The sequence below is a fragment of the Lissotriton vulgaris genome, chromosome 7, assembly GCF_964263255.1.
Source record: "Lissotriton vulgaris chromosome 7, aLisVul1.2, whole genome shotgun sequence".
NCBI lineage: Eukaryota > Metazoa > Chordata > Amphibia > Caudata > Salamandridae > Lissotriton > Lissotriton vulgaris.
In genome coordinates this window covers 1,402,060,013-1,402,070,981 of record NC_141695.1, presented here as the reverse complement: position 1 = coordinate 1,402,070,981, position 10,969 = coordinate 1,402,060,013, and positions in this window count along the sequence as shown.

Genomic DNA, 10,969 nt, shown 5'->3' with positions numbered 1-10,969 from the left:
ACAAACTGTGATTTATTGGAAGTGACAACGCAAGTATCCAGTGAAACAATGTGCTGCAGCGCTAATATTTGATATTTTTACTGTGTTGGCATAACGATCTGTTAAACATCTTGCAACTGCATATTAGTTAAATCACATTGCCGTTGAGAGCGAGAGGTGAATATCGAAGCGCTCGGCGAATAATGTATATCGGCATTTTAAAGACGAGATTTACGATTTTACACCCTCTTTAGTGTTGTGGTGGCAAAGTCGTGGAAAAGGATTAATCTATAATTGGGAGGGGGAGGAGCTACGCGGGCATCCAAGATGGTCACGTGAGCAGAGAGCTCCCGAGACCCACGCCGCCCTCATCGATCTATCCTTCCGATATCCTGGTTACTTTGATGGGCCTTTGAATTACTACTCGTGCTGATGCTGCCGCACTTTTCAGGGCTGAGATCGGACTTCGGGAACCATCTCTACGTCGTCTTAAGTTTTCTGGCCTAGCCCCGGACGGGACTGGGGCCTCTGCTGCTCTGGATGGCCGAGCAGTAATTCAACAACAACGGTCGCCTGGCATCTGCTCAACCAGTGGTGTTGTCACTTTCACTTTCGGTTTCCATTCCTCCTCCGGGCTGACTACCTAAGGTGCAATCTGCATTCCTGGCTCCGGTAGTCTAACCAGTTGTGCGTTCTGACCATAGCCCTGGGCCGGCAGTCTGCGATTTTTCGTGTAAGTGCTGCCTTGGAGACCAGCGGATCGCTGCCATTACACCAGGACCCGGAAGACCCATCGGGGCACTGATTCCAATATGGCGACTAAACCCGAGATGGAGAAGCGCAGGACAAAAGTCACTAATCGAGGGGGATCAGTCCAGTCCAACGTAATAGATCGCTACACTCAACCAAGAGGCTCCCCCAGCGCTGCTGGCCGCAGTCTTGAGGACCCGAGGACGGACCTGGTGGCTACATCGGAGGTGTCCCTTCAAGACCTCATGGCCGCCATTGCTGGACTCAAGACAGATATGGGTCAACAGTATGAGGCCATCGTATCCAAGATAGGCACGGTGGCGGTTGATGTTACCCTTATCAGAGCTGACTTGGCTAAGACCAATGAGAGGGTCAAAGCCTTGGACCTTAAAGCCACCAGTCTGGTCAACGACATGGCGGACGCACAATCGGAGATCGGAAATTTGTGGTCATCGCATGATCTGCTTGCCAGACGTATGGAGGAGTATGATAACAGGGCCCGACGGAACAACATCCGCCTGGTCGGGGTACCGGAGGACAGTGGCGCTGCTTCTATCGATCTATTGGTCGAAGAATTGATTGTGACCAAACTTGCTCCCGCAGGCCTCAGCAAGTTCTTTGCGGTTGAGCGTGCGTACCGCTTCCCGGGTGGACAGACCTAACCGGGGGCTCCCCCGAGGCCTATGATCGCTAGGCTATTCCACTTTCGGGACGGGGACGCCATCCTTCAGGCCTCTCACAGGCATGGTCCGCTGAAATTTGAGAACAGCTCCATTTCTATTTACCCTGACTTCACTCCTCAAGTGCAGCGACAACGATCGGGATTCCTGGGAGTGAAACGTCGACTTAGGGACTTGGGACTTAAATACGCGATGCTGTTCCCAGCTCGCCTTCGCATCGAGTATAGAGAACGTACTTTCTTTTTTGATCAACCGGACAGTGTTAGCGACTGGCTGGATTCATTGCCTAAGGAAGACACCGAGAGCAGGGGCCCCGGAGGCGCGGACGGAGGTGCATCGGCACAGGAATGACATTTTGGTCCCTAGGTCCGATTCTGGGTCGTAACTATTTGCAGAGTATTTTCTATATGTTTTCACTGTTAGGCCCCGGGGTGGGGTGGGGTGGGGTTGTCTCTCCCCTCCTCCTCAGGGGTTCTTTGTGTAGATTTTATGAAGGGGCGACAGGCACACTGCAGTTTGGGGTGGCTTATGAGTCTGCAGGGGTGCAGGGTGGGGGGTGTTGTAACGGGTTCTTGGTTGGGGGGTGGGAGGAGGGGTTTTGGTCGTTTTTGGTGTTCTATGTTTTGTTTCTCACATGGTACTTTTTCATCTGCCTGTATCCTTGCTCGGGGGTTCTGGGAGGGGATGGTTTGGGGGTCCTGCAGGGATGGGGGGGTGACATGAAAGTGCTGTCTTGGAACGTTAATGGTCTGGGAGACAGGATCAAGCGTGGTATTGTGCTTCAATTTATTAGACGCCATTCCCCTGATGTAGTTTTACTCCAAGAGACCCACTTGATAGGGAATGCTTGTAAAGCCCTAGATCGCCGAGGATACCGCCTGGTGGCGCATGCTGGTTTTACATCCGGTTCCCGGGGGGCTGGTATAATGGTGAAATCCTCCTTGCCCCTTGAGATAGATGAAGTCGTTCTCGACTATCGGGGTCGATATGCTGCTGTTTCGGGGAGATGGGAGGGGAGGCTGATTGTAATTGTTGCTGTTTATGTTCCTCCGGGACTCCAGGCTACCACCTATGCTGACCTTGGCAAGACTCTTCTGGGGCTTCCGGATGGGTTCCTTATCATGGGTGGGGACTTCAATTCGGTGGTTTCGGGCGAGTGTGACCGGCTACCCCCCAGGGTTTTGCCGTTGTCCCAGATGTGGCTGACTGAGTTAATTGAGACTTTTGGGTTAGCGGATGTCTGGCGGATGTTGCACCCCACACAAACTCAGTACACTTTTCACTCTGGTGCCCATGGCAGCCTCTCGAGGATTGACTACTTTCTGATGCTAACTGCTAACACCTCCTTGGTGCGTGGGGTCCGACATCTCCCTAGGGGTATCTCTGACCATTCCCCCCTGCTACTTGAAGTTTCGAGGGGAGGCTCTTCCGGAGGTAGGGTCCCTCCTCTTCATCCCTGGCACTTTAGAAATCCTCAGCTTCGCTCGGACCTGGTTAAGGCAATTGACTGTTATTTTGATGAGAATGAGGGATCAGTCGCTTCCCCTACGACTTTGTGGGAGGCTTTCAAGACCGTTATACGGGGTTCCGCGTTGTCCCTTATTGCGGCTGATAAGAAGGCCAGGAGAGAAACTGCGTCAGCTCTTGAGGCGGAAATTGCTACACTTGAAAGTGAGTTGGGTGGTGATGATACACCTGCAATTTTGCACTCCTTACCACTGAAACAGGCAGACTATAGAGCCTTGGTAACTGACGCTGCTAAAGTGATGTGTATGAATCAGCTGGGCCGGCTTTATGATGTGGGTGATAAGGCTAGTAAGCTCTTGGCATGGTTGGATAAATCTGAGAGACTGAATCGTGTGGTGCCCGTAATAACCAGTGAGACTGGAGTGTGTGTGACTGATCCGGGGGAGATTGTCGAATGTTTCGTGGACCATTTTCAAACAGTATACCGATCTGTGAGTGACCGAGATGAGGCTGACTCCCGCTTGCTTTTGCGCGATATCGCGCTGCCCTGCGTGTCGGAGGAGGATAGATCTGCTCTAGACGCGCCTATCACGGTGGATGAGATCGCTATTGCCATTCGGTCCTTGCGATCAGGCAAAGCAATGGGGCCCAACGGTTTACCTATCGAGCTATACAAGCTGCGACCGGACAAAATGGCGGCCCATCTGTGTACTATGTTTGTTGATGCATTTGAGGCGGGCCTCCTCCCTTCCGACCAGCGTCTGGCTACCATAGTAGTCATCTACAAGGATGGCAAGCCTCGTGATCGATGCACCTCTTATCGCCCCATCTCGTTGCTCAACGCCGAGCCTAAGATTCTGGCTAAGGTCCTTGCTAATCGCTTACTGACAGTGATCTGCGACTTGATCCATCCGGATCAATCCGGTTTTATTCCTCATCGGAATACAGCGCTCAATCTCCGTAGACTCCACAGCGCTCTCGCGAGAGCTGAGACCCTTACTGAACCTGCTGTCATGGCCTCCCTGGATGCCACAATGGCCTTTGACACCATTGAGTGGCCATATTTGTGGGCGGCCCTTTCCAAGTTTGGTTTTGGCCCTAGCTTTATTGCGTGGGTTCGACTCCTATATGAACAACCGTTGGCCCAAGTTGTAGTTAACGGCAGGGTTTCTGAATCGTTTACATTGGGACGTGGCACCCGTCAGGGGTGCCCGCTCTCTCCACTTCTCTTCGCCTTGGCACTGGAACCACTCGCGGCGTGGCGTCGATGGGAGCCCTCGAGGAAGGGGATCCAGTGGACACCGGACCTTGAGGATCGCGTCTCGCTATACGCTGACGATATTCTTCTCTATTTTACCTCACCTCAGAAGTCCCTCAACGTGCTCTTCGATATTCTCACCTCTTTTGGGAAGAACTCAGGGCTCGTTATTAATTGGACCAAATCATGTGTGTATGTTATAGCGGGGGTGCTGCCTCCGCTACCTCGTAGATTCCCGATCCAAGTGGCAGACATTGGCTTCAAATATTTGGGAATTTTCATTTCTATGGACTCTTCAGTACGCTATGATCGTAATCTCTATGCTCCTCTTCGTCGCCTTAAGCAGGATTTACGGAGGTGGCGTGGCTTGCCTCTGTCCCCACTGGGACGGGCGGCACTTTTTAAAATGATGCCCCCCCCCCAGGTTTTTGTATGCCTTACAGAATTTTTTTGACCCTGTTCCCTCCCTTAACTTCCGTGAGGTTGAGGGCCTTCATAGGCAGTTAATTTGGGACGGACGAGCTCGTATCTCCTTATCTAAACTCACGCTCCCATGGTACGATGGTGGCATTGCCCTGCTGGACATCAGGCGTTATTATTGGGCCTCACAATTGAGTGCTATTAACCACGTGACGTATTCCCCGGGGCCCACTCCCGCTTTCGAAATGGATAAACTCCTGTTGCCGGGCGGCAATTTCAATAGGGCCTTATACTCGAAGGCACCACTCTGACTTCTGACTGGACTACGAAATGCGCCGTGCGTGCATGGAAAGATGCGACTGTGGCCACAGGTTGGAGTGATAGATTGACGCGAATGACCCCGTTGTATGACTCTGAGCGGCTAGGTAGCCTGTGGCGGACGAAAGGGTTCGACAGATGGGACATGATCGGTATTAGCAAGGTGGAGGATCTTTTGGCCAGAGGCACAGTAAAGTCCTTTGAGGCCCTGAAGGTAGAGTATCAACTGGACGATAAGGAGTATTTTCGTTATCTTCGGGTGCGTCACGCTCTGCTCTCTGCCTTTCCCCCTGGGACGGAGGTCCCCCAGTCGTCCCCGTTGGAGGATCGGATTCTGGACGGCCATGTGCCGGACAGTACGATTTCTTTAATTTATAAAAAGCTCATTAACACCAGGGCTGATCTTCTGGTGAAACTCAGGGCCTCTTGGATAGCGGATGGCCTCGAATTGGATGACGAGGACTGGCAAATGGCGATTTCCTCCCCCAGGGAGGTGGCTATTCCGGCTCGACTTCGTTTTGTGCAATTGAAGATACTCCACCGAGTCTACATGACTGGTATGTGTCTGGTCCGGATGGGGTTCTCAACCGATGGGTTGTGTAGGCGTGGCTGTGGTATGGATGGTACCTTTCTTCACATTCTATGGGAATGTCCGGTTATCTTTGCTTTCTGGTCTAGAGTGCATGATGTAATGGGACGAGTCACCGGGGTCTCCCTCCTTCCTGAGGCGTGGCGCTGCCTGCTTAATGTGTGGGAGCCTACGGATTGTACGGCAGCTCAGACCTTTTGGATCACTCTGGGCAACATGGTTGCCAAGAGGGATATTGCGCAACTCTGGGGCTCCCACAGACCACCTGGAATAAGTGCCTGGAAAGATAACATGGATTGGTGCATGTTTCGGGAAAAGACAGTATATGAGGCTCGGGCCGTCCCAAGAAATGGGGTAGGATCTGGTCACAATGGAACGAATACCTTGGAGACATCTGTACCCCACCTCTTGATTACACTGCTAACATTCCCTCGTCCCCGTAATTGACGTTCCCTTAGACTGACTACCATTCCTTTCTATTGCTCCTTTTCGCCATCTCCCCGCCCCTTGAAGAGCTGTTTTTTATTCTTAGTGATTGTTTTCCCCTTTTCCCCCCTCCCATACCCGAGACATTGTTTTCCCCATGTGAGTGTTTCTGTTGTTTGTTTGAACTTCATCAAAATCATAAAATGAAACCTACTTGATCCTTCTTATATGTTTGATGCCACTACACTGTAATGAAGCGATTTATGGCCTTGTCCGCAACGTAATGTGGTTGATTACTCTGTCGATTGTCATAGCGGCCGGCCCGATTGGGTTGTAGGCAGACGCTGTGTACTGTGCATTTGATAATAAAGGTTTTAAAAAAAAAAAATCTATAATTGGGAGAGTGTTTAAAGCTCAAATTAAGCCGTAACGGTCTGCATGGAATGCTAGACCTTCATGAGTAAACACTCTTTGGCAAAAGGAAAAGGTGGAGCGCTCTCGAGAGATTAATCACGATGTTAGCCTAATGTATCCCTTTCACCGCAGCAAGCACTATAAGGAAGTTAATTTTGATTAAAAACTCACATTTGAATGGCAGAAGGAGAGATGTGTGTCGAACCATTGCAGTCCATGTGTGAAGTAAAATTGGCAAGTTGTTAACTGCATGCTCATTGGCTCTCGCTGTTTCATTGGAAAGGCATTCAAGTTGAGAACTGTAAATCAAGACTGCTGCTGCCATCTTCTGGAGGAAGTGAGAAGTGGTTGTTCAAGTAGTACATGGATGTGAGCACTGCTATTGTAATACCTCCTCCTTTTCCAATGTCTCCAGGCGAACCCCCTATAGAATGGGAAGATTGGATAGACTGTTTTGAAAATTATTTGGTTGCATTAGATGGCACAGAGTTTCCTGCTGTCAGAAAAAAAGCTTTGCTTCTGGATTGCTTTGGCAAGGAGGGGCAACATGTTTTTAAGTATCTTCCATCTGGAGAAGAAATGGAAGATGTCTATAAGGAAGCAGTGTTAAGTTAGAAAAGAGATTCGCTAAACATGTCCATGTGGTCATGAGAAGCCATAAATTTTACACACAACCACAACGCCAAAATGAGAGTATAGATGACTTTGTTGCTAGATTAAGAGAACTTTCAGCAAAATGCAAATTTGGTGCAATGCAAGAAGAGATGATTAGAGATCAGCTAATTGTTCAGTGCAGTTGCAAGAAGATGCAAGAGACACTGTGGGTATCTAGCAATCCCACGTTAAAGGATGCAATAGCTATTGCAAAGGTTGTGGAAGAATCTGAGAAGTGCATGCGAGAAATGAAGATACATCCTAGTAGCAATAAGTTTCAGTTTCAGTTTCAAAAAGCTTTATTCAATTTCACTTGAAAATCATAAAAGCATACATTAAAAGATACTCTCAGATAGATAAAAAGGAAAGGCTATACAATCAGTAAAACAAAAGTTTGCACAAATCCTATTAAAAAATTCACAATAAAACAGGTTGCACGTGTCACCTAGGCTCAGAAATTCATGTTGCAAGGGCTAGGTAATAGTATTAACACAGAAAATGTACAGAAAATATCAAAACACATTCCTTGGCTAGTAATACCTTAATTGCTAATTCATTTCAATTACATAGAATTTCGGAACCTAATTACACGTTTTAAAAAACATCATACTGCCTGTACAATAAAATAATTTTCTAATAACTGTAACTTAATAAAAGCCTCACAGCAAGTGCGTATCCCCCAGGCTTTTAAAATAGGTTTCAAGAAACCCCCCCTTGGTATCTTATAAAATTTATAAAAAAGGACACAGTGTATGTTTGATTGAAATGAGATATCGTCGCAGGGACATATAAGACGTTCACTGGACTAGTTACATGTAGGAAAAGTAACGAGGCGGAAGATGGTACCCATACGAAAACGGGTCAATAGTGTACGGGAGTACCAACTCAGCTCAGATAAAAGGTACTGTTGTATCCCTTCACGTTGTGCAATTTGCTGATACACTACCAGAGTGCTCCTCGTTTTTTCTCGAGCCCACCTCTTATTCGCTACGTGGTCCAGTACCAATTTTTTCAAGGTTCTTCTGGGGACAGCTGCCATACTTTCTGGTTTTTTGAAGTATTCCGGGTGCCCAATCTCAGTCAATGTCTTTTTAACGTACATCAACCATTTTATATTGACCACACCGTCAAGTTTGAGACAATCAGTGATTACATCTCTATTAAAAGCTGTCTCTGGAGTCACCCAAACCTTATGCCACAACAACACAGGGGCTATATTAATTATATAGGAAATAAAGGGTAAGCCCACTTCAGTATATATGGCAAAGGTGGCTGTTGATCTAGGGACTCCTAATAGGTACTGTATAAACTGGTTTTCGGAGCATTGTATCTTTTGCGAGTTTTCAATCCCCCATAAACCTGACCCATAAATACCTGTGGAGGCGCATTTGGCCTTGTAAATTTGAATGACATCCCTCACGGGCCGCCCACCAAGTTTCACTGCAAAGTTTCTCAAAGCTCCTATCGCTTTAGAGAGAGCCACATTTCTAGCCATCGCTGCTGAATGCCAAGAACCCTTTCTATCAAGGTTTATCCCTAAATAGGAAAACCTGTCTATACATTCAATCCTTTTCCCATCCAAGAAGATGGGACAGGGTAGCCTCTTTGTCCCTGCTCCGCAGGACATGGTATAAGTCTTTTTGGTATTAACCTTGAGCCCCCTATCTCTCATATAGTCTGTAAATTTAAGGACGGCCCTCTGCAAGCCGACCCTAGTCCGAGACACAATAGCCGCGTCGTCGGCGTACAAGAGTATAGGGACCGGTGTTCCCGAGATGGAAGGGTAGTCATACTGCGATTCTCTGAGGTGTTGCCCAACAGAATTGATATACAGGGTGAAGAGAAGGGGCGCAAGTATGCACCCCTGTCTCACTCCCCTCCGTATATCAAATCTGTCGGAACATTCACCCAACCTGCCGTATCTCACCCTAGGTCCTGCACCATTATATAACTCTAATGAATATAAGAATTTGAGGATCAATGCCCATGGTGCTTAGGGTTGCCCAATGTTTCACATGGTCTACACAGTTGAAAGCCGAGCTGAGATCCACAAAAGTCACAAAGATGTTACCCTTCTTGGCATGCGTATATTTAGATGTTACTAAGGCCAAGTTTAAACCCTGCTCTATTGTTCCCTTGCCAGGTCTAAAACCATATTGTAGGTTCGATATCACGTTATTTTCATCTGCCCATTTCTGCATCCTATTTAAAATGATCCGACCCGCCACCTTCATCAGAGCGTTAAGGAGCGAGATTGGCCTGTAGCAGGTAGGGTCGTTTCTATTACCCTTTTTAAAAATGGGGGCGACAATAGCATCAGGCCAAGAGGGTATAAACCCATGCTGATTAGCTTTATTTAATACGTTGGTCAATAAAGGAGCCCAAAGTTTGCACTCGGCTTTATATAAGTCGATTGGGACTCCGTCAGGGACCAGAGCCTTACTAGAAGGGCTATCCTTAATGGCCTTATGACCTCTTGGAGGTCAAAAATTATATTAATTGGGAAAGCTTCTTGCATGTTGCTATCATGGCCGGTACCCCTTTCCTCCGTTGTTGGGTTACCTGATACAGGGGAGATCACTTGCTCATAGAGACCTTTAAAGTGGTTTACCCAAGTATCCCCAGTGATTGCTTGATCGATCACATTTGTCTCCTTGCATTGTAGGAAAGGTGCGTTAACCACCTTCCAGAAGGCAGTATTGTCTTTACATTGCGAAGCTTTTTGTAAAGCCAGCCAGGCCTCCCTCTTCAATTGGCTTTTTCTATTTTTAATCGTAAGTTGGTAAGACTTTCTGGCTTTCCGTATCAGCACAGGACACTTCGGTGATGTATGTAATGCTTTTTTAAGGATAGTGAGGGCATTAGTACAGATGCTGTTAAACCAACTGCTAGTTTTACTTGGAACTTGTCTATAAACCCTTGTTAGTGATTTTTTCATCTCTGCTTGAATTTTAATAAACAAATCTATCACAGTTTGTGGTTCATATGTAAGGCAAGTTGTAATTTCTTCATATAAATTAGATACTAGGTTATGAAGTAATGCCACTGGCTCCACCTTTTCCCATTTTTAGGTATAACCATTACTGGTTGCAAGGACTATCCTAGATGGATAAAAAGGGATAGCACTCAAGCTCTGTTCGCGGCTTTTGATTTTTAGACCGAGGGAGATGGGATAATGGTCGCTAAACAAAACTTTAAGTGTTTCCCAAGAGGATACTAACTCAAAATGAACAGAGGAAAGGAGTGAAAAATCAATAGTCGAGTTGCACCCCCTTCCGTGAAAGGTGGGCTGGAACGAGAAGGATGGACTGCATAGTTCGTTAGCAAAGGACAAATTAAAATAAAAAACAATGTTATTCAACACATCTCCCAGTGTAGAATGTACAAAGTGAGTAGGGTTATCGTCTTTACTTTCGGCTAAACCACAAATACCAAACAAACCATGGGGACAAATGGTACAATTTAAATCTCCCACCCAAAGCATAAGCATTTCACCGCCCCATTGTTCCTTAAGGGTGGTTACAGTATGCATGAGATTATTAGTCACGGTATCCAGAGAGTTGGAAGGCACATTATTATAAAGGTTCACCAAAATCATACATTTTACCTGTCCCCAGCTAATTGTTATAATTTGGTACTACTCGGCGGTGATAAATTTAGGCACCTTAATCCCCCCCACAGTTGAAACATATGTACATATGCCCCCTTTGTTTCTCCTGTGTGAACTCTGTATAGCTGGTGTATTATAGGTCGAAAACCCCATAATATGGAAGTCAACCACAGACCATGTCTCCTGTAAGCAAATAATGCTATATTTGGTGACTAGATCTAACCAGGGGGGGAGGGGGTCACTTTATCAGATAATCCGGCAACATTCCAAGATAAAAGGAGTCCCTCCTCGTTGGTTCCCTTCAAGGCCGCTTGTGGATTGCATTGGTCTGAGCTCGAGAGGGGGGACATATCTCATTAGGAAGTCAGTCTACCCCTTCCATCCCTAATAGTGTGGCAAAACGG